General features: G+C 35.6%; 1 protein-coding gene and 1 pseudogene across 1 annotated transcript in view; one reads left to right on the forward strand and one right to left on the reverse strand.

Annotated features, from left to right (window-relative positions):
- Positions 1 to 20,926, forward strand: part of GABRA4 (gamma-aminobutyric acid type A receptor subunit alpha4) — a 256,407-nt gene that overhangs the window by 126,063 nt on the left and 109,418 nt on the right. The window lies entirely within an intron of this gene.
- On the reverse strand, positions 855 to 1,746 carry LOC132425464 (ribonuclease H2 subunit B pseudogene; annotated as a pseudogene).

Below are 20,926 nucleotides of genomic sequence, written 5' to 3' on the forward strand. Positions count from 1 at the left end.
AACTCTGCTCCTGTGAGGTAATTAGGGAGGAATCAGGAAGTAAGACTGCTTGCCTGCTTGGTATGAATTGTCAAACAAGACTCATATGTGACTCAGTTGTCTTATATCTGTATGAGATATTTATTTTGTAAAGTAGTTTTACATACATAATTAGATGAAACCTCTGAGTCCTGGGTGGCAGACAGTGTATAGATAAAGGACATAAGACAATCTTTTCTTTTTTTAGCACCTATTACTTTTTTTTTTTTCCCCCTAATACTCTTGGGCTTGGAGGACATAGTATCTTCCTATGGAAAATGCACATGAAAATCTATGCCCTAAAATGCTTCTCAGCAAAAAATGAACACAATGAAACATGAAGAGTCTAGAAAGAAGAGATGAGATTCACTGCTTCCCTCCCTCCCTTCTTCTCTCCTTTCCTTCCTTCCTTTCGGTTTGATATATATTAAACCCTCCTAGACTGAGGTACACTTAATGGTTCCTGCCTCTTGCTAGAATTGTAATGCTAATTTTTTTTTTTTTTTGCCACACATCAGTTTATTGAGGAAATTGTGATGTTAGAGGTTAATTCTATTCTCTTGATTACTTTTCATGATGTCAAACAGAACTCCAAAGTCCACAAGCCATGAAGTTACACAATTACTTTCCCATATTTTGTTCAGGAAACACAAACATCAAACACAAAGAAATGTTCAAGTGAATCTGAAAATTGCCCCCTTCCTACTTTTTTTCAAAAGGTGGTAATTAAGGGTTAGGAAGTACAGTGGAATGGAGGAAGGATGAAAATGGGACATGTAGAAGGCAAACATGTTTGCTCGATTTAATTTTCAGTGTTTCAAATCTTTCCAATTTTTTTAAACATGTTTTGCACCAAAAAAGGAATCAATACTTTTCATTCCACTCTTGTCAACTTTAGCCAAAACCTTCTGAGCTTCAGTCATTTTGCTATTTTTCTTTACAGTCTTCAAATCTTTAGTGTTAAACTTAGTGTAATCTTCTTTTGCTTCTACGGGCTCATCTGATTACTTTCTTTGATGGAGGGTTTGGCACTGAAGCTGGAGGTTCTGGAAGCTTTAAATATTTAGATAACTCATCACTTAGTTCTTTAGGGATGTAATCAGATATCAGACCATGGGCATAATTAATACAATCCTCTTCCTTGTCACTGGAAACCGGGTCACCAGAGAAAAATGCAGTAGACTGTACCCGGGCACCGACATTTACACTATTGGTTTTTAATGCTGCCATAGTCTGATTAACCTTTTTTTCCAGCCATTTTAATGTCTTCTTTTTGCTGTACTTGTAATATTTCTTCTTGTCTATTTCTTTCTCCTCTGTCACATGTCGAAGTAACTTCTTAAGTTCAGGAAGTTTCAGCAACAAGATGCAATTCAGAAACATGTCATCCATCACAACTTGATCCAGGGGCTGAAACTTTCCCTCTCTATCAGCCTTTATAAGGGAGTGGAGAAGCAGAAACAGAGGGTCCATGGGTGTGGCAAAGTGAAGAAGAACTCTTGATTGAACTGATTCATTTATAAACCAAGAATGGTTTTTTTCCTTGAAAACTTTTATTTCAAACAGCTGCGGTAGACACATATTGAACAAGTAAATGGCTCCTTTCCCTGAACATGGGTTAACCAGTTTTACAAACAGAAGCCCACTTTTCATCTTCTTTGAAGCATCTTTTAAATACTCTGGGACTAGGAACATGTGCTGCCGGGCGTGAGCCCCTTCTCCGCAGTCCACACCTCCCGCCCTGCTGCCTGTTTGGTCCCGGTGGCCACAGGCCAGGCCTCTGTTAATTGTTTTTTAAAAAGCCAATTATATTTTCATGTTGCCGAGAAAATTTCTGCCTAGAGTATAAAACACCTGCTTGTGATATTTTTTTCCATACCGGTTAACAGTTCTGTCCAGTAGGTGGACTCCTTCATGTACAGATAGGGGTTTTCTTTTTCCTTTAATCAAGTGTTCTTAAATTTGTGAAAAGGCATTTCCTCATATTGAACTTTTGGTTTCACCAATTTATTTTCTGAAAGACTGAAAATAGATTTTGGTATACTGCCTATTCCTGTTTGAGAAATAACTTCATCTTTAGTTACTTTTTCTTTTGTTTTATTTCATTTTTGTTTTAGTTTATATCTTGACATTTTAAATTTATAAATCAGAGCCCCTTCGCAGTGACTAAATTTACCATCTGCATTGGATTCTTTTAAAATAAACTACATTTCTGTGCTTATATTCATCACAATATACAGATGTGTGAATAATTATGATTAATATATATTGATACCAAGGACTAATAATTATATTTGTTGTGAGAATAAATCTGTTTATAGTCTCCATAGTTGTTTTCTTCACATTGTTCTGGAGTAAATGTTTTTTTATAATGCTTTTTTCAACAGGGAATCTGGCTCATGAGTCATTTTTAAGCCAGTCCCTGAAATTTACACTAGTTACTACCCCTAGGGTCAGATGTCTTTGGCAGTTTCTCTATGGCCACTGGGACAAGTGCAGATTCTCATTCTGGGTTATGAGTCTTTGTCCCTAAATCCTTACCTTTCATCCCTGTTCTTTGAAAATCTTATCATACCATGTACTTATAGACACTGAGATGTTGTATGCGTGATGAAAATACCAGTAGTTGATTCAATACTTTTATTCCAACATGAAAAAGAAATCTCTTGACCTGGAAACCCAATTTAGGAAAAGCTTCATTTAGGTAACCTTTGTGTGCTCTTTCTCTGTGACTGAGCCAGTGATGATAGCATGTGACCTGAAACCAAATTTCTCTCACAATTCATTGCGTTTTCATATATTACAGGTTCTACCTCCAGTGAAAGATTAAAATGTCAAAGATAAGTAGAAAAAACAAGGCAACCTCTTCCCTGTATAATCAAGGCCAATTTTGCTGTTTTTATTCTAGATTGTAAATTTGTTGAAAGAAAGAGTTGTATCTTATTCATCTTCGTATTTATCCTAGTATCTGATATCAAACATGGAAGCATAACTGAACAGAATGTATTCTATTACTTCAAAAATTGAAATAACTTGGATTAGAACCTTCTATTAAGCAGAATAATTAAGGATGTCATTACAGAACAGAAATTAAAAAAAAACACACACACAGATATTTAAGATAGGCAGATATAGTTTTGAATCATGGCTCCTTTTATTAGCTGTCTGACCCTGCTCAAGTTATTGAACCTCTTGGAGCTTCAGGTTTCTGTTTCTAAAATGGGAATAACAGTGCTTAGAAATAATCGAGGACAAGATATTATATAATTTATCCAATAATATGTTATGAAAAATGAAGACTCAAACCCAGCTTTTCTGATTTCTTCTGTATAACATTGAAAATGTCTTTCTATACTTTAAGTACTTATAAAGGACAGGGATTAGAAAACTCTCCATACTAGTTACAATAATCCTGTTCTAGGATGATATAGGGAGAAGGAAAAAGATAATACTGGAAACTAAATTCTGAAAGCAAACTTAAATTTTGAGACCTTTCTATGGCCTGAACTTTAGTGTCACCTCCAAATTCGTATATCCTAATGCCCAGTGTGAAGGTATTTGGAGGTGGGGTCCTTGTTGGGTGTGGGGGGAGAGGTGCTTAGGTCATGAGAGTGGAACCTTCATGAATGAGATTAGTGCTTTTATAGAAGTGACCCCACAGAGCTCCCTAGCCCCTTCCACCATGTGACGATATAATAAGAAGTCTGTGACAGGAAGAGAACCCTCACCCAACTATGCTGGCACCCTGATCTTGGACTTCTGGACTCCAGAACTGTGAAAAGTAAATGTTTATTGTTTATAAACCAGCCAGTTTATGGTGTTCTGTTGTAGCAGCCCAGATGGGCTAAGACAGACCCTGACAAGAACTTTAAACTGATATTCAGGTAATGTAATTAAATGTTTAACATTTTATAAGTTGGTAGGTAAGAATTAGTTTGAGAGAAAATTTTAGTGCAAAAAAATGTGGAAAGATAAGGAATTCTGAAAGGATCAAATCAGAGAGATTATTTTCTAAATTAAGTCAGATAACCAAGATATATGCCAAGATATTAAATCTATGAAGTAATTTCAAGAAAGCATGAAGAAAATGAAGAGTTGGAATTGTCAAAGTAATTGATAATGTCCTTCACATGGTTAAATATTTTCTTCTAGAATTAAAAATTTAATCCAGATATGATATCAATTTAATTATACTCAGGACTGGTACTAGCCTTACCTAGGATTCAACTGTATGAAAATATAATACACCTTCATTTTTTTTAACCAAAAATTTAAGGTAGAGATTTTATTTCCCGCTGCCTGTCAGAAATAAGAGGAAACTGACCTTATTTTTTATAAAATTATAACCTTCGGATTAAGTTGCCCAAGAGACCGAGTGAAGGATGTTTATTAAAAGTCCCTTTCCCGGGCTTCCCTGGTGGCGCAGTGGTTGAGAGTCCGCCTGCCTATGCAGGGGACGCGGGTTCGTGCCCCGGTCCGGGAAGATCCCACATGCCGCGGAGCGGCTGGGCCTGTAAGCCATGGCCGCTGAGCCTGCGCGTCCGGAGCCTGTGCGCCGCAACGGGAGAGGCCACAACAGTGAGAGGCCCGCGTAACGCAAAAAAAAAAAAAAAAAAAAGTCCCTTCCCCATTGCAAAACTAGGAATAGTACAGGTATGCAATAATAATGATGATTGCAGACAGAAAAAGGGTTAAGAACCAGGGCTATGGGACTATTCAAAGAAATGGACAGGATCTACTATTTGATTCTTACTCTTCTCTGCGGGCCACTGTATCAAAAGGCATTCAAAGGATTGCTTTCTTTTAGGCTCTAAATGTCCTTTGGGCGTTTGCAGATCTGCATGCTACATTGGAAAAACCTCAGCTTACAAGATGTCCTGTTCAAGCTGTGCTATAAAAGCAGAGGAAGTAGCAGCCCCAGGCTTTCTATCTTTGTCAGGACTCCTCTTGAGATATTAATGTAAAAGTTTACAAAACTAAAAGTTGAATTACATCTCAGGTTCAATTGGATCTGTTAAAATGGCTTGTGGTTCAGGGTAATTTATCAGGTTTATGTATCTATTGGCAGAATTTATAGTGTTGTATAGACCACATACAGGTGGAGTTGAGGAAAGGAATCAATCTTTGTCATCTCTTAGTCTTTTTTGTCTTTGAGATGTGGCAGGAGTAGTGCTGAATAAAAGCCAAATAACCTGGGAATCCATTCTTTCTTTTAGAGTGGCTTGGGATAAGATCTCAGTTCTCACATAGGTGTTATTTATAACATATATAGAGTTTAGAAAGAAGAGAGCTTTGGTTGTCAAAGAGATATTTTTATTATCCTGGGATACATACATCTAAAACTCTAGGACTTTCAGTAAAAATTTTCTTCATAGCTTCCAATCAGTTGCACCAGCTGCTTCTTCAGAATGTCCCTCTTGATCAATAATGCCCATGATACTGGAAAGAGAGGAGAGAAACTTTCTATACAGTAGAAGTGAAATCTCTGTTAAGAGATACATATGTCTGGTTGCTGGCCCAAATTTTTGAACTGCTCCATGTTTTCTAATATTTCTTGTTAGATCAAGAATGTGTATTTTTATGGTGTTTCATTTATCTAAAAAATTTTTATGACTATTCTCATTAGCAAAGACAAAATCAGTCCACCATATTTGAACTTCAGCCAGTCATTACCAGGCTAGACTAACTGCCTTTCTGAGATGATTTTTAAGAAATAGATTTGGGGGACTTCTCTGGCAGTCCAGTGGTTAGGACTCCACGCTTCCACTGCAGGGGGCACGGGTTTGATCCCTGGTTGGGGAACTAAGATCCCACATGCCCTGAGGCGTGGTCAAAAAAAAAAAAAAGAGAGAAAAAGAAATAGATTTGGAACAACCAAGTTTTACTAATCAAAAATCAGTTGTATTTAACACTAATTAGGTGTAGTGACTTTTCAGAGTAAAAAATGTCAGATATATTTTCAGCATAGATAAAACTACACACTCCTTTTTGGTACTTGCATCAACCTGCCCTGCTCTAGTTTGTTTTATATACATGTGGATTTACATTACTGTATTTTAATACATTTTAATAATTTTCAGAGTATCTATTGTTAATGATTTTCTTATAGAATATCAAACTTAAAAGAAAAATTGGAAGCACAGTACAAAGAATGCTTTTTTCCCCTGAACCGTTTGTAAGTTACTAATTTGATTCTTTATCATTCCCAAATGCTTTAGTGTTTAAACCCTATGAACAAGGACATTCTACTGCATAATCATGACACCACCTTCAAAACCAAAAAATCAACTTTGATACATCCAGAGACATCTCAGATTCCATTCAAGTTTCACCCATTGTCCTAAATGCATCCAGCAAAAAATCCAGCTAAAATTCTCATATTGTATTTAGTTATTTTGTCTCTTTTGACTTATTCAGTCTGGAATATTTCCATGATTTTTTCTTTGACTTTAATGACCCTAACTCTTTTGAAGATTGCATGCTAGTTATTTTGTAGAATGTTCCCTCAATATGAATTGGTCTGCTGTTTCCTCATGATTACATTCAGATTTGTCAGGAAACCACAGAAGGAATACTTTCATCTTTTCATTATATCCTATCAGGTGGTGCATGGTTTCAGTTTGCCCCATTACTCATGATATTCACCTTGATTACTAGATTAATGTGTCTGCTATATTCCTTCACTGTAAAGTAACTCTTTTCCCTGTTGTAATTTATATTTTGTGGGAAGGTACTGTGGAACTGTGTAAATATCCCGTTCCTCATAAATCTGTAGTTTAATTTGTTAATTTTTATCAATATAGACTAGAGGCTTTCTATTTTATTTTTGTGTTCAAATTGTTCCCAATTTGGCAAGCAGTAGCCCACTTATGCCAACTTGTCTGTTCTTAGGATATGTGCCATTATTTGAGCACTTCCTTTCTGTGGCTGATCTTTAAAATTTTTTTTCCAGCTTTATTGAAGTATGATTGAAAAATAAAAATTGTATTTGTTTAAGGTGTACAATACAATGATTTGATTACTACAGTCAAGCTAATTAACATATCCATCACCTCACAGTTAACTTTTTTTGGTGTGTGTGGTGATGAGAAGACTTAAGATTTACTCCTTTAGCAAATTTCAAGTATGTAATACATCATTATTAACTATAGTCACCATTCTGAACTTATCTTAAAACTGAAAGTCTATACCTTTTGGCCAGTGTCTCCCCATTTCCTCCAAGACCCAGGCCCCAATAGTAACCACTCTTCTACTCTCTGTTTCTATGGACTTGACTTTTTTAGATTTCCTGTGTAAGTGAGATCATGCAGTATTTCTCTTTCTGTGTTTGGCATATTTCATTTAGCATAATGTCCTCAGGGTTCATTTATGTTGTCACAAATGGCAGGATTTCCTTCCTTTTTATGGCTGAACACTATTCCATTGCATGTGTATGTATATCTTTATATGTATTTATACATTACATATATAAATAATATGTATTTATATATAAAATACATATTTATGATAAATTTATATATGTTATATATAAGATGTAGATATATGTGTGGATAAAGAAAACTTGGTTTATATATGTAATTTCCTTTATCCATTCATCTGTTGATGGACACTTAGGTTGTTTTTATGTCTTGGCTACTGTAAGTGATGCTGCAATGAACATGAGAGTGCATATATCTCTTTGAGATATGGATTTTATTTCCTTTGGATATATACCCAGAAGTAGAATTGGTGGCTCATAGTGTAGTTCTATTTTTAATTTTTTGAGGAACCTCCATATTGTTTTCCATGTGACCAAGTTACATTCCCACCAGTAGTGTACAAGAGTTCCCTTTTCTCCACATCCTTACCAATGCTTATCTTTTGACTTTTTGATGATGGCCATTCTGACAGGTGTCATATCTCATTGTGGTTTTGATTTGCATTTCCCTGATGATTAGTGATGCTGAGCACCTTTTCATATACTTGTTGGCCATTTGTATATCTTCTTTGGAAAAGTGTTCAGGTCCTTTGCTCATTTTTAAAATTGGATTATTTATTTATTTATTGCTATTAAGTTGTATGAGTTCCTTATATATTTTGAATAGCCATATTGGATATTTGTAGCTTATCTTGCACATTCTGTGTCTCAGGCCCAGAGTCAGCCATTTCTTCAAGTAGCCTCATTCCTTTTAATGGAGAATGGTAGAAGCTAAGACCCAGGAGTTAGGTGTACTGATTGCTTTTGGAGTGTCAGTGCTTCCAGGCCTTAGAGTGGATTAATATAGGGAATATAGATATATATAACACACATACAAGCACACTCTCATTTATGTCAATAATTATTCCTCTTTATGTAGTGAAAACCGTGAGTTCTTAGTACAACCAATACCAGTCCCAAACTACCAGATTTATTTTAGTTTTCTCCTTTTGCACATGTTTAACTCTTATCTCTGATTCTGAGAAACCTGTCTCCTGGTTTCTCCCAGGAAATATATTGTCTTTAATATACCAATTATTTGTCTTTGTTTTCAACTCCTACCCTACACAGATGCCTTTCTCATCCTGTTCCAACTCTGACTCCCATATGGGATGTCCTCTTCATTCCACTAGGGATTCTATATACCCCATCCTAAGTCACTCTCCGTAGATGAGCTCCTTGCCCCATTTGGACTCTGACATCCAGTGCTATGCTGCCCTCACTTATAAATATGTTCCTCACTGCATTTGGGCTTCTGGTTCTCCCTGCTGGACCAGCCTACATGCAGAAAGATCCTTCTCGCTGTGCTCGAGCTCTGACACCACACACAAGGCCACGCCCATGAACAGATGCCCCTCCTCATCTTGCTTAGGTGCTGGCGTCTCACGTTAGGCGCCTTCCCACAGGAATCACTGCTTACTCTGGCTGTGAGTGCCTGTGCCGAGCTTCTCCTCCTCTCTCTTGCTCGGATGCTTCCCCAACTCACAGCTAACTCCAGGTTGCCCTTCCATGTGGATGCCCTCCTCACCCAGGTCAGACTGATACTCCGTCACACGGAGACTTCCTCTGTGGACACCCCTGAATCTCATTTGTGCTCTGATACACTGTTCTGGGTTTCTATTTGTACCCTTCTCACAACTGGAAAACATGTCTATTTTGCTCTCCTCCTATGTATGATTTTTTATATGTATTTTTTTAACTCCTATTTTAGAAAATCAAAAAGCTTTCTTTTTAAGAGAATAGAACTGAAACGTATGTTTGAAACTCTGAAAATCAGGTGGTCCTCTTCTTTTTTTTTTTTTTTTTTGCGGTACGCATGCCTCTCACTGTTGTGGCCTCTCCCGTTGCGGAGCACAGGCTCCAAACGCGCAGGCTCAGCGGCCATGGCTCATGGGCCCAACCGTTCCGCGGCATGTGGGATCCTCCCGAACCGGGGCACGAACCCGTGTCCCCTGCATCGGCAGGTGGACTCTCAACCACTGCGCCACCAGGGAAGCCCGGTCCTCTTCTCTTTATGAACAGAGTCACAAAAAGATTATTTGAATATCACCATTCAGTATATTTAACCTATTATTTTTTTTATAAAAGTTTGATCTCTACTTGGCCATTTTTACAAGAACATAGGTTTGCCCCATTCACATATCTTAGACAATCATTAATCTATCCTTAAGTAACACTACAATTAGTAGAATTGAATTTGTAAACCCTTTTTTAAAGATTATGTCGAGTCCACTTTGTGTCCTTATATACCTAGTGTGTTTCCAGCAATGAAAAAAGCACAATGGGTAATAGAGAGATAACATAGGGCATACATATCTCATCACCTCAAGCAGCTTATGATCTTTTTGGACTAGCAATAGTTCCAAAGGAGAAGCAATGCAGTGCAGCATATAAACTTCGCTGAATAACAGTCTGTTGGTAAGTATGGTGTACGTTCCAAGAAAAATATGGCTTGTGGACTGGAGCAGTTGAATTTTCTCATAAGAAGTGTCTGAAGTGTTATCACTTCAGTTGGCCCTGGAGAGTAGATGGGATTTGGACAGATGAAAAGATGGGGTAAAAAGAAGAAGCATGCATCAGGAAAATCACAGGTAGAATAAGCATGGCGCATGGGGGGATGCAAAGGAATTTATTGTGATGGGAGCAACAGTAAATTGGGAAGTCATAGGAGGTTAGATTGACAACTAAAATGGGCTTGGAACCTGTCAGTACAAAGAGTGGGCTTTTCCCATAGTCACTAGAACCACAGTAGGATCTAGGGCAACATTATGACATGATGAAAGTTGTGTTTTAGGAAACTTAATCTACAGGATATTTCTTGTGTAGGTTAGAGTTGGGGAAGACTGTAATTTAGTCAGTTAAAAACAAGCTGGAAGTGTTCAGGGCCTCGAATTCAGCTATGATACTGAGGATGGAAAAGGTGGAACAACGCTGAACTCTTTCCAAGGACAACTGAGAACACAGTGAAACAAACCAACAAACAAAAAATGAAAGGTTAAAAGTGGCTTCAGAAGCTATGAGGCAAAATGAGTGGGCAGTGCATTCTCTGAAAGTAACATTAATATCTAACATTTTGCACTTTCCATTCGATTTAAAATGCCTTTCTTTAATTTCCTGGTTTAGTAATTATTTTATCTCATGACTTTCCAGATAATCTGCAGAATGGCCATTTAAAAAAGAAAAATAGAGAGGAAGATTAAAAAGAAGAATTGGTAATGAATAGTTTGAAACACATACATGAGCAGAAGTTATCTCTACATGCAGTGTAGCAGTTACCCACAAGCAGGTACATGTTCGAGATAAATTATTCAGCCTTAGTTCCCAGCCATAGTCTTGGAAACAGATGGAAGGTTTGAAGTATTTTTAATAAGCATTTAGATGTAGGATTGAACCTGTAATTTTCAGAAAATACTTAGGAGACCAGCCGATATATCAAGTAGGGAGCACGGTAATATGATTATGTCTCTGTACAAACAAACACATAACAGAAGAGATGCAACCAGCATAGAACTGCATGTGTCAGTCTTACAAAGTACACAAAAATATCAGTGCTGAGAGAAATTTCTAGAAAACATCTGCTATGTTTGCAGATATTTGGCCAAGTTTACAATTTTTTTTTTTAAAGCATCATGTCTAAGTCTACTTAGATAAAAAATACTGTGTGCTTTCAGAGGTTATCAGGGACTATATAAAACCTACATATCAAAGCATAACCTTTATTTAGAAATATGATTAATATAGCTGAGAATACATTCTGCTCTTAGAACAAAAAAAAAAACAGACAAAAAATCAATATGATGGGCCATATGTTGTTTGGTAGTTATAGAAATGGAATATAAAATGAAGGCTAGTTAATTTTCAGCTTGTTTGTTTTTTTAGTTTTGTATCTTCTGTTGCAACTGAAAAAAGTATATTCCCAGTGAAGATTTTAGGGGTGAAATTCTACTCACTGCTTCATTCCTTTGGGATCTTCTTGTATCTTCACTGCAACTAAAATAACCTCATCTTTGCTTTAAGTATATTTTGTGAATCTTAATAGTATCACAAATTTAAGCAAATTCCAACTTTTTTCCCCTCCCAGCTCTGTTGCTCTTACTTGAATAAAACATAAAATTAAATGTTTGATTTTGGTTGTATGTTGTAAATTATGCATTGACTTTAGTTTTCACAGAAACATGAGCCAAATGTATTTTTTAAAAGGGAAAAAAATAGATGGATAAGCTAAAGTTCCAAGACTCAGAAAATAATTGCTTCAATTTGATTTGAGACACAAAGTAAATTGTAATCTGAAAGAAAAATATATTTTTCTCTTTATGGTTTGTAATATTTTAATCCATTTACCAACTGGACATCAATTTCAGTCCTCTGATGATCTGACCAAAAGAATGTGACTGTGGTTTAAATAAAGAAGGAAATAATATCACTACTGACAGATAATAGCAAAATTTATTGAGCTCCTGCCATAATTTAAGTGCATTCTACTTTATTTTCTATTTAATTAAATTAAACACAAAAGCTCTAAGAGATGGGTAGCATTGCGATCCCTGTTTTAGGCATAGAGTGAGTCAGTAAATTGTCCAAGTTTCCACAGCTAGGAAGAGGTGAAGACATGAACTCAGACTCTGACATTCTGACCTCTGAGTTCATTTCCTTTAGTCATGCTATAGAACTTCTCTATTTGACATAATTTGTGAAGAATTGCCTTTCTGAGATAGAAATGAGAAACGGAGATATGTATTCCCAAAAATCAGATAAATTGAGGGTACAATATGTCATTAAAGACATAGTATATAATAGTAGTAGCTACCAGACATGACTCTTAGGTTATCATATTTAATTAATAATTTTTTACTTATTCTCTTTCCCCAGCACCATTTTCTAGAGGAGGAAACTAGAGCTCAGATACAGTATTTACCTTCGTCAGGATCACAGAGCTTGTAGATGTCAGATTCAGAATTTGAACACAGATCTCTGACTCCAGAAATCTGAGTTCCTTTTGGTAGGAACCTGTGAGTCCAAAAAGAGGGAGTAGAAGAGGCAGTTGAGTAAGGATTTAGGAGAAATGGAAGAGGCTGTGTCTGTGGCTAAGAAAAAGGAGGAAGCCTGGTAGATCGGGGTATGGAGTGTTAGGGTGGAGACAAGCTCCTTGGCAGGAAGAGACCACATTTCTGGTGAGAGACAGAGGCTTTCAGCAGTCTCACTCTTTTATGGAGCCCAGCGTGAGGGCTCATTCATCTAACCGTGCGTTCCCCATCACATTCATCCACATATGTTAAGGACAACACACTGTCTCTGAAAGAGCATTTTTTCCATGCTAAGTCAGCAGATGTAAGTGGAGCTTCTGGCTCTGCCAGCTACTGGATAATAATCAGAGGAATATCATACATACACACTTTTTTTTTTTTTTTTTTTTTTGTGGTACGCGGGCCTCTCACTGTTGTGGCCTCTCCCGTTGCGGAGCACAGGCTCCGGATGCGCAGGCTCAGCGGCCATGGCTCACAGGCCCAGCCACTCCGCGGCATGTGGGATCTTCCCGGACCGGGGCACGAACCCGCGTCCCCTGCATCGGCAGGCGGACTCTCAACCACTGCGCCACCAGGGAAGCCCCATACACACTTTTTAAGCAGTAAGCAGCATTCATCTTTCAAGGTTGGGATAAGGGGCAATCAATGATGTTTGTAAAATGGCTTTAGAAAAGTGGTCAGCCTGTCCTACATGTTAGTTACTGTCATGACTAGTTAAGTTGATTTCCACAGTTTTAAATTTATTTATATATCTGAGGAATAAGATACTTGCATGTCAATTGCTTACGGCTAGGGCTGTGATTGTCAATCCTTACAATCCCCAGAACCCAGACAAATGTACACACACACACACACACACACACACACACACACACACACACGGCACCCATCTGAATCTTCTAGAATTGGGGGGAACAGCTGTAATGTTTGAAAAAGTCTCATGCTCCTAGGAACTTCTTAGGTATTCCTCTAGGGTGTGTCTAACTATACCAAACCAAATAATGAGGTAAATTTGAGATGCAGTATTTTAAAGCTCTAGAATAATATCTATATCTTTTCTCTTTCTCAATTTAAAATGTATTTAATACAGAGCTAATCTTTTCATGAATGAAAATGGCCTGAAACCCACATGCTGCTTCAGCTGATTTATTAAAATATCTTAAGATATAAGTGATGCTACAATATTTTCTTAACTTTGTTGGGATATTGGGGGAGGGAGGCAAGGAGGGTTGTGGTAAAGAAAGTTAACAAGTTACATTTCTGGTTCCCAAATGTAATTAGGAGCCTTTTTCCTCCTCACCTTTTTGTATAAGCCATTTCTTATACAAAGATTCTTATAGCAATGTTTGAACATTGCTGCAATTCTTCCCTACTCTGACCCAACTCTAGCTAATTCCTCCATTTCCTTTAGGGGGTCTGCAGATATATATATATATGAGCTTATAAGTTATTTTCTTAACTGAGCCAAGATTTGAAAAATTAGACTTTACATTTAAAAAACCCCAGGTTTCCAGTTTTTTTTTTTTTTTTAAGAAAAATATCAGAAGTTCTAGCAACACTGGACTATCTCTCCAAGGCTAGATCTGAGATACCTACCCGTACTAATGAAAATATTATTTCGAATTTTCCCACAAAGTTTAGGTAATTTAAAGGGGGATAGTACAATTTGATTTTTAAAGGGATCAGTCTTCTTTTTGTGTTTTTGAAATTAACAAATTATTTGTTTAAGAAGGTAGACTAGTTTCATTGCAGTGATCAAGGCAGTTCGTAAACTTTTGTGGGGGCAGATCATACCATCTGCGATATCAGTGTAAGACACTTTGTAGGGTGACTGAGTAATCTCCAGATGAAACTAAGAAATGTAACTTTAAAATAGTAATGGCAATAAAGGTGGTTGTTGATCATTGCTTGACACTGAAGACTAACGTGAATAAAAAAAGCAATTTCTTTATACTAGCTTTCGATGTTCTGTTTTGTGGTGAATGTTAAATTAAATATTATTTATGTATTATATATAATCCACTTTCCCTGGTTCCCACTGTGAAGTGTCTACTGACACCAGTCCAGTTTCCAAGTTAGTCTCTAAAAATACTATGCTCATGCCTTCCTCCAGCATTCACATGTTGCCTCTAACTGAAACCATTTTATATTTCCCCTTTGGGTACCCAAATCTTACCTACCCTACCAGGTCTAAGATAAAGTTCTCTTTTTTCATATATCCTTTTTTTGATAAAAAATGTTGCCTATTAGAAAAGGATATGGACAGACATTGGAGGGTGACAAACCTGGTTTTGAAACCAAATCTTCTGCTTATTGTTATGTGACTGTGTAGACATTATTTAGCTTCCCTCATCCTCAATTTCCCCATAAAATTGCAAATATTGGTGTAATAATTGCCTCCAGCTTTATGAGAAAAATATTACAGCATGTTAAACATCTGAAGAATCATAAAGTGTTAACAAATATTTTTCTATAGCGTTTAATAATCCAAAGATTGTAAAGTAGCAGCTCACAGGATGCATAGGCCTCGGAGTTGTGTCTGTTTGATTTACACCATGTTTAAAAACGTTTAAATAATTTCCAACACTAGAAAAAAATAGATATTTTACATAAACATCTAAATTCTTGTTTCTGTTTAGAAAATTAGAAGATCTGGGAACTCGGGACCTCCATTACCAAATGGCAGCAATCCATGGGCAGCTTTTTTGAGAAAACATGCTTCAGTGTGGCTCAACATCTACTTTGCCCATTTTACTTACTTGCCTTTCTTGGGTCTGATTATCATTTGAATTTACTATCCTGGAGTTAAACCATTTATTTTTGTATTTGAATACATTCTACCTTTCATCTTTAACTATATGTGTCTTATTCTATAGTATATAAAAATACCATGTATTTTTTATACACTATATTCTATAGTGTATAAAAATACCACATTAATACCATATATTTTAATGTACCTTATTATAGATAACATCTTATATGTCTTATTCTATTATATATAATATATAACTTCTAGGACAGACATGAGATTTTAAAAAAATCTTAAAAACCCTACCAGCTTCTAATATCACATCGTAAGTTAATAAATACTAGTTAGATTATAATGTTAAAAGGTGAAAACATGTAATGTCAGTGAAATTAATTTTATCTGTCATCAGTATACCTTCCATCTCTCTATGAGACTATGAAGGAGGGTACATGGAGAGAAAAGAAAAAGCTTATTTTTTTCTCTTTTCAATACTAGGATTGGATTTTCAGGGATTTTCTTCCATTCACTGAAACTTTAGTATGCATACATTCTAAAAACTCTTTGTTTTGATCAGTTTTTACTTCTATAGCTCCCCCACTGGGAAATTGTACTCGCTTTTTGTTTAATTTAGCTGTTACATAAATATGTTGAAATGCTTCACTATTTCAGTTCCTGCTGTGAAAATATTTTTTAAGCAGCAATATTAAAACACTTTTTTTCTCCCAGCTATATAGATCATAGGAATTTGAAAGCAGCAAGAGAATGTAGAGCTTATCCAGTACACCTCATGACACCACTGGGGCTTAGAAAAGAAAATGGTATGCCCATAGCTCACGTTGAGATTGAAGAACCTCAACTAGGGCCTAGCATTCATGACTCCAGTTCAAACTGATGTTTAAATTTTAAATAGTAATTCAACTTCTTATGTTGTAAAGCAAATAAAATGAATTCCACTGAAATAGTTACGTTCTCCACCTCATAATCTAAATCAACTAGTATTTATTAAACTTACTATGTGGCTTTATTTTATTCTCCCAAGAGCCATGTAAGTTAAGTATTGTTATTATCCTCATTTTACAGTAGAGAAATCTGAGTGACTTGTTGAGAGTTAGACAGCTAGTGATGGTGGAGGTGAGATTTCCACTCTGGCCATCAGACTTCAGCTTCTGTGCCTGTAACCACTAGACCACCTGCCTTGTCATCATGTGCTTATTTTCTCTATTTTGTCCTGAGTTTGTCATGTCCATGTATAAGAACTGGTATAATGTTGACAAAGTTTTCGGTCTATCTGTGATTGCTTGAAGTTTAACTTTTAAAGTTAAAAGTTTCTACCTTCATTACACAGTTCTATCAAACTGTATCTCATTGTTCCAACTATTTCTGTTCCTATTCACCATTTCACCTGTCTGTGAAATTCTGAAATTGGGAATTTTCTTCCACTGCAAATATCTCTACGGATGTTTGCCACAAACAAACAAAAACACTTCAGCTATGATGACTTTGGATGAGCCAAATAATTCTTTTAATAAGTTTGCCTCAAGCTTTTTCTCAGTTACTCAAAAAATCTCGTTTCCCCTAGGAGTAGTTTTGGTCTTCAACTATTAATTTCACCCTTTGTATGAAAAGAGTGCCTGATGGGATAAAAAACTGGGCACTTTCTAGTCAAGGGAGAATTTCCTGTTCGACTTTTTAATGTCCTTATTTTTGCAATAAATAAGGATGCTGGATGAGACATTATGTAAGGAGACCAAAGGACTGGAACCTGGACTTCACAGTTGAGAAGTAAAACATATGAACAACCTGGCAAATAACTTAAGTCCATATAAGGCGACCCTGAGCAGTGAAAGTCAGTGTCCCAGTCCTCTAGTGCTGAGCTGAGGTGAGTGTGTGGAGTGAAGCACAGTTGAGTTGAGTGATGTTAGTCAAGGGCTTTGGAAAGAAATACTGTCCAATTCCGGTTCCGTAGTCATATCCTCTGCCTGGCTCTCGTTCCTCACTGATCTGTAAGAACTCAGAGGAAGCACATAATTCAGATCCTGGGCTATTTTTTTTTTAGAACACATTATTTTTCTGATTAGACAACAAAACCTAACTTAACTGTGAATATTGTAGAACTGTAAAAACAGTATGAAAACAATATTGTCATCCAACATCCAGAGAAATCTACTGTAAACAGTTAATTATCTTTTTCTGCAGGTCCATGTATTTAACTGCCTAAACACCTCTCTGTTGCCTCTATATTATATATGTTCAACAAATTTAGGAGCATGTTATCTGTGTAATTTTTAGCTTATTTTTTCTCACTTAACTCAAAAGTCAGAGTAGCACAAAATATACAACTGGTTTGCATACATTTAATATTTCTCAAAAGCATGTTTTAATGCCTTTGTCATGTTTTCTTCTGTGATGATTAGTATATTTTGTTATTCTCCTATTATACTCTTCTCCATTTTTTTCTCTCTTCATTTTTTAGTTGTAGTTGATCTACAATATTAGTTTTAGGTGTACAACATAGTGATTCAATATTTTTATAGATTATACTACATTTAAATTTATAATAAAATATTTGCTATATGCACTGTGCTGTACAATATATCCCTGTATCTTATTTATTTTTATACATAATAGTTTAGACTTCTTAATCCCCTATCTTTATCTTGCCTCTCCCCTCTTCCCTCTCTCCACTGGTAACCACTGGTTTGTTCTCAATATCTGTGAGTCTGTTTCTGTTTTGCTGTGTTTATTTATTTGTTTTATTTTTTTAGATTCCATAAATAAATTTAGATTTATTTTTTAGATTTTAGATCCCATATAAATGATATCATACAGTATTTGTCTTTTTTTCTCTGACTTATTTCACTAAACATAATGCCCTCCAGGTTCATCCATGTTGTTATAAATGACAAAATTTCATTCTTTTTTATGGTTGAATATTTCATTTTATAAATATTTTATTTTATATCTATCTATAGATAGGTAGATAGATAGAGCTATAGATATATCAATCACATCTTCTTTATCCATTCATCTGTTGATGGAAACTGAGGTTGCTTCCATATTATGGAAATTGTAAATCTTGCTGCTCTGAACATTGGGGTGTATGTATCTTTTTGAATTAGTGTTTTCATTTTCTTCAGATATATATCCAGCAGTGGAATTGCTGGATCATATGGTAGTTACATTTTTAATTTTTGAGGAACCTCCATACTGTTTTCTATAGTGGCTGCACCAATTTACATTCCCACCATCAGTGTACTAGGGTTCCCTTACCTCCACGTCCTTGTCAACATTTGTTATTTGTGTTCTTTTTAATGATAGCCATTCTGACAGGTGTGAGGTGATACCTCATTGTGGTTTTCATTTGATTTCTCTGATGGTTAGTGATGTTGAGCATCTTTTCATGTGCCTGTTGGCCATCTGCATGTCCTCTTTGGAAAACATGTCTATTCAGTTCTTCTGCCCGGTTTTTAATCAGTTTTTTTTTTTGATAGTTGTATGAGCTGTTTATATGTTTTGGATATTAATCCCTTATTGGTCATATAATTTGCAAATATTTTCTCCCATTCAGTATGTTGTCTTTTTGTTGTATTGATGTTTTCCTTTGCTGTGTAAAAGTTTTTAAGTTTAATTAGGTCCCATTTGTTTATATTTGCTTTTGTTTTCTTTGCCTTGGGAGGCAGATCCAAAGAAATATTGCTGCAATTTATGTCAAAGAATGTTCTGCCTATGTTATCTTCTAGGAGTTTTATAGTTTCTGGACTTACATTTAGGTCTTTAATCCATTTTGAGTTTATTTTTGTATATGGTGTGAGAAAGTATTCTAATTTTATTCTTTGACATGTAGCTGTCCTCTTTTCCCAGCATCACTTATTGAAGACACTATTTTTTCTCCATTGTTTATTCTTGTCTCCTTTGTCATAGAATAATTAACTATAGGTGTGTGGGTTTATTTCTGGGCTTTGTATTCTGTCCTCTTGATCTGTGTGTGTTCTTGTGCCAGGACTGTACTGTTTTTATTACCATAGCTTTGTAGTATAGTCTGAAGTCAAGAAATATAATATCCCCAGCTTTATTCTTTTTTCTCAAGAGCGCTTTGGGGATTCAGGAACTTTTGTGGTTCCACATAAATTTTAGGATTATTTGTTAGTTCTGTGAAAAATGTCATGGGCATTTTGATAGGGATTGCATTTAATCTGTAATTGCTTTGGGTAGTATGGGCATTTTAATTCTTCCAGTCCATGAACATGGGATATTTTTGCATTTCTTTGTATTATCTTCAATTTTCTTCATCAAGGTTTTATAGTTTTCGGAGTATAGGTCTTTCATCTCCTGGTTAAGTTTATTCCTAGGTATTATTTCTTTTTGATGTGATTTTAAATGGTATTGTTCTCTTGCTTTCTCTTTCTGGTAGTTCATTTAGTGTATAGAAAAGCAACAAATTTCTTTATATCAATCTTGTATCCTGCAACTCTACTGTCTTCATTTATTACTTCTAATAGTGACTTTAGGGCTTTCTATATATAGTATCATGTCATCTGTTTTACTTCCTCCCTTCCAATTTGGATGCCTTTTATTTCTTTTTCTTGTCTGATTGCTGTGTCTAAGACTTCCAATACTATGTTAAATAGAAAGTGGTGATAGTGGGCATCCTTGTCTTGTTTCTGATTTTAGAGGAAGAGCTTTCAGTTTTTTACCACTGAGTATGATGATACCTGTGGGTATGTCATAAATGGCCTTTATTATGTTGAGATATGTTTCCTTTATACCAACTGTAGATGAGAATTTTTCTTATGAATGCATGCTGAATTTTCTCAAATGCTTTTTCTGCATTTATTGATATGATCATGTTATTTTTATCCTTTTTTTCATTAATGTGGTGTATCACATTGATTGATTGTGAATGTTGAACCATCCTTGTAACTCTGAAATAAATCCAACTTGATCATGGTGTACAATTCTTTTTACATACTGTTGGATTCAGTTTGCTAATATTTTATTGAGAATTTTTGCACCTATTTTCATCAGAGGTATTGGCTTGTAATTTTTTTTTTTTGGTAGGTTTTTTTTTTTTTTTCTGGTTTTGGTCTCATGGTAATGGTAGCCTTGTAGAATGAGTTGGGGACTGTTCCCTCCTCTTCAATTTTTTGTAATAGTTTGAGAAGGATAGGTATGAGCTTTTCTTTATATGTTTGGTAGACTTCCCCTGTGAAGCCATCTAGTCTTGGAGATTTGTTTGCTGGGAGTTTTTTTAATTACAAATTCCACTTCACTACTAGTGATCTATCTGTTCAGATTGTCTATTTCTTAATGATTCAGTCTTGGAAGATTGTATGATTCTAGAAATTTATCCATTTCTTCCAGGTTGTCCAGTTTATTGGTATATAAATGTTCATAGCGTTCTCTTATGATTTTTTTTGTTTCTCTGTGATACTGATTGTTATTTTTCCTCTTTTGTTTATTGGGATCCTCTCTCTTTCTTTCTTGATGAGCCTTCCTAAAGGCACATCAAATTTGTTTATCTTTTCAAAAAACCAGCTCTTGGTTTCATTGATCTTTTCTATTTTTTCACCTCTATTTTATGTATTTCCTCTCTGATCTTTATTATTTCATTCTTTCTGCTGATTTTGGGCTTTTTTTGGTCTTTTTCTAATTCCTTTAGATGATAGGTAACCTTGT

This window comes from Delphinus delphis, chromosome 5 (assembly GCF_949987515.2).
Source record: "Delphinus delphis chromosome 5, mDelDel1.2, whole genome shotgun sequence".
NCBI classification, from domain to species: Eukaryota; Metazoa; Chordata; class Mammalia; order Artiodactyla; family Delphinidae; genus Delphinus; species Delphinus delphis.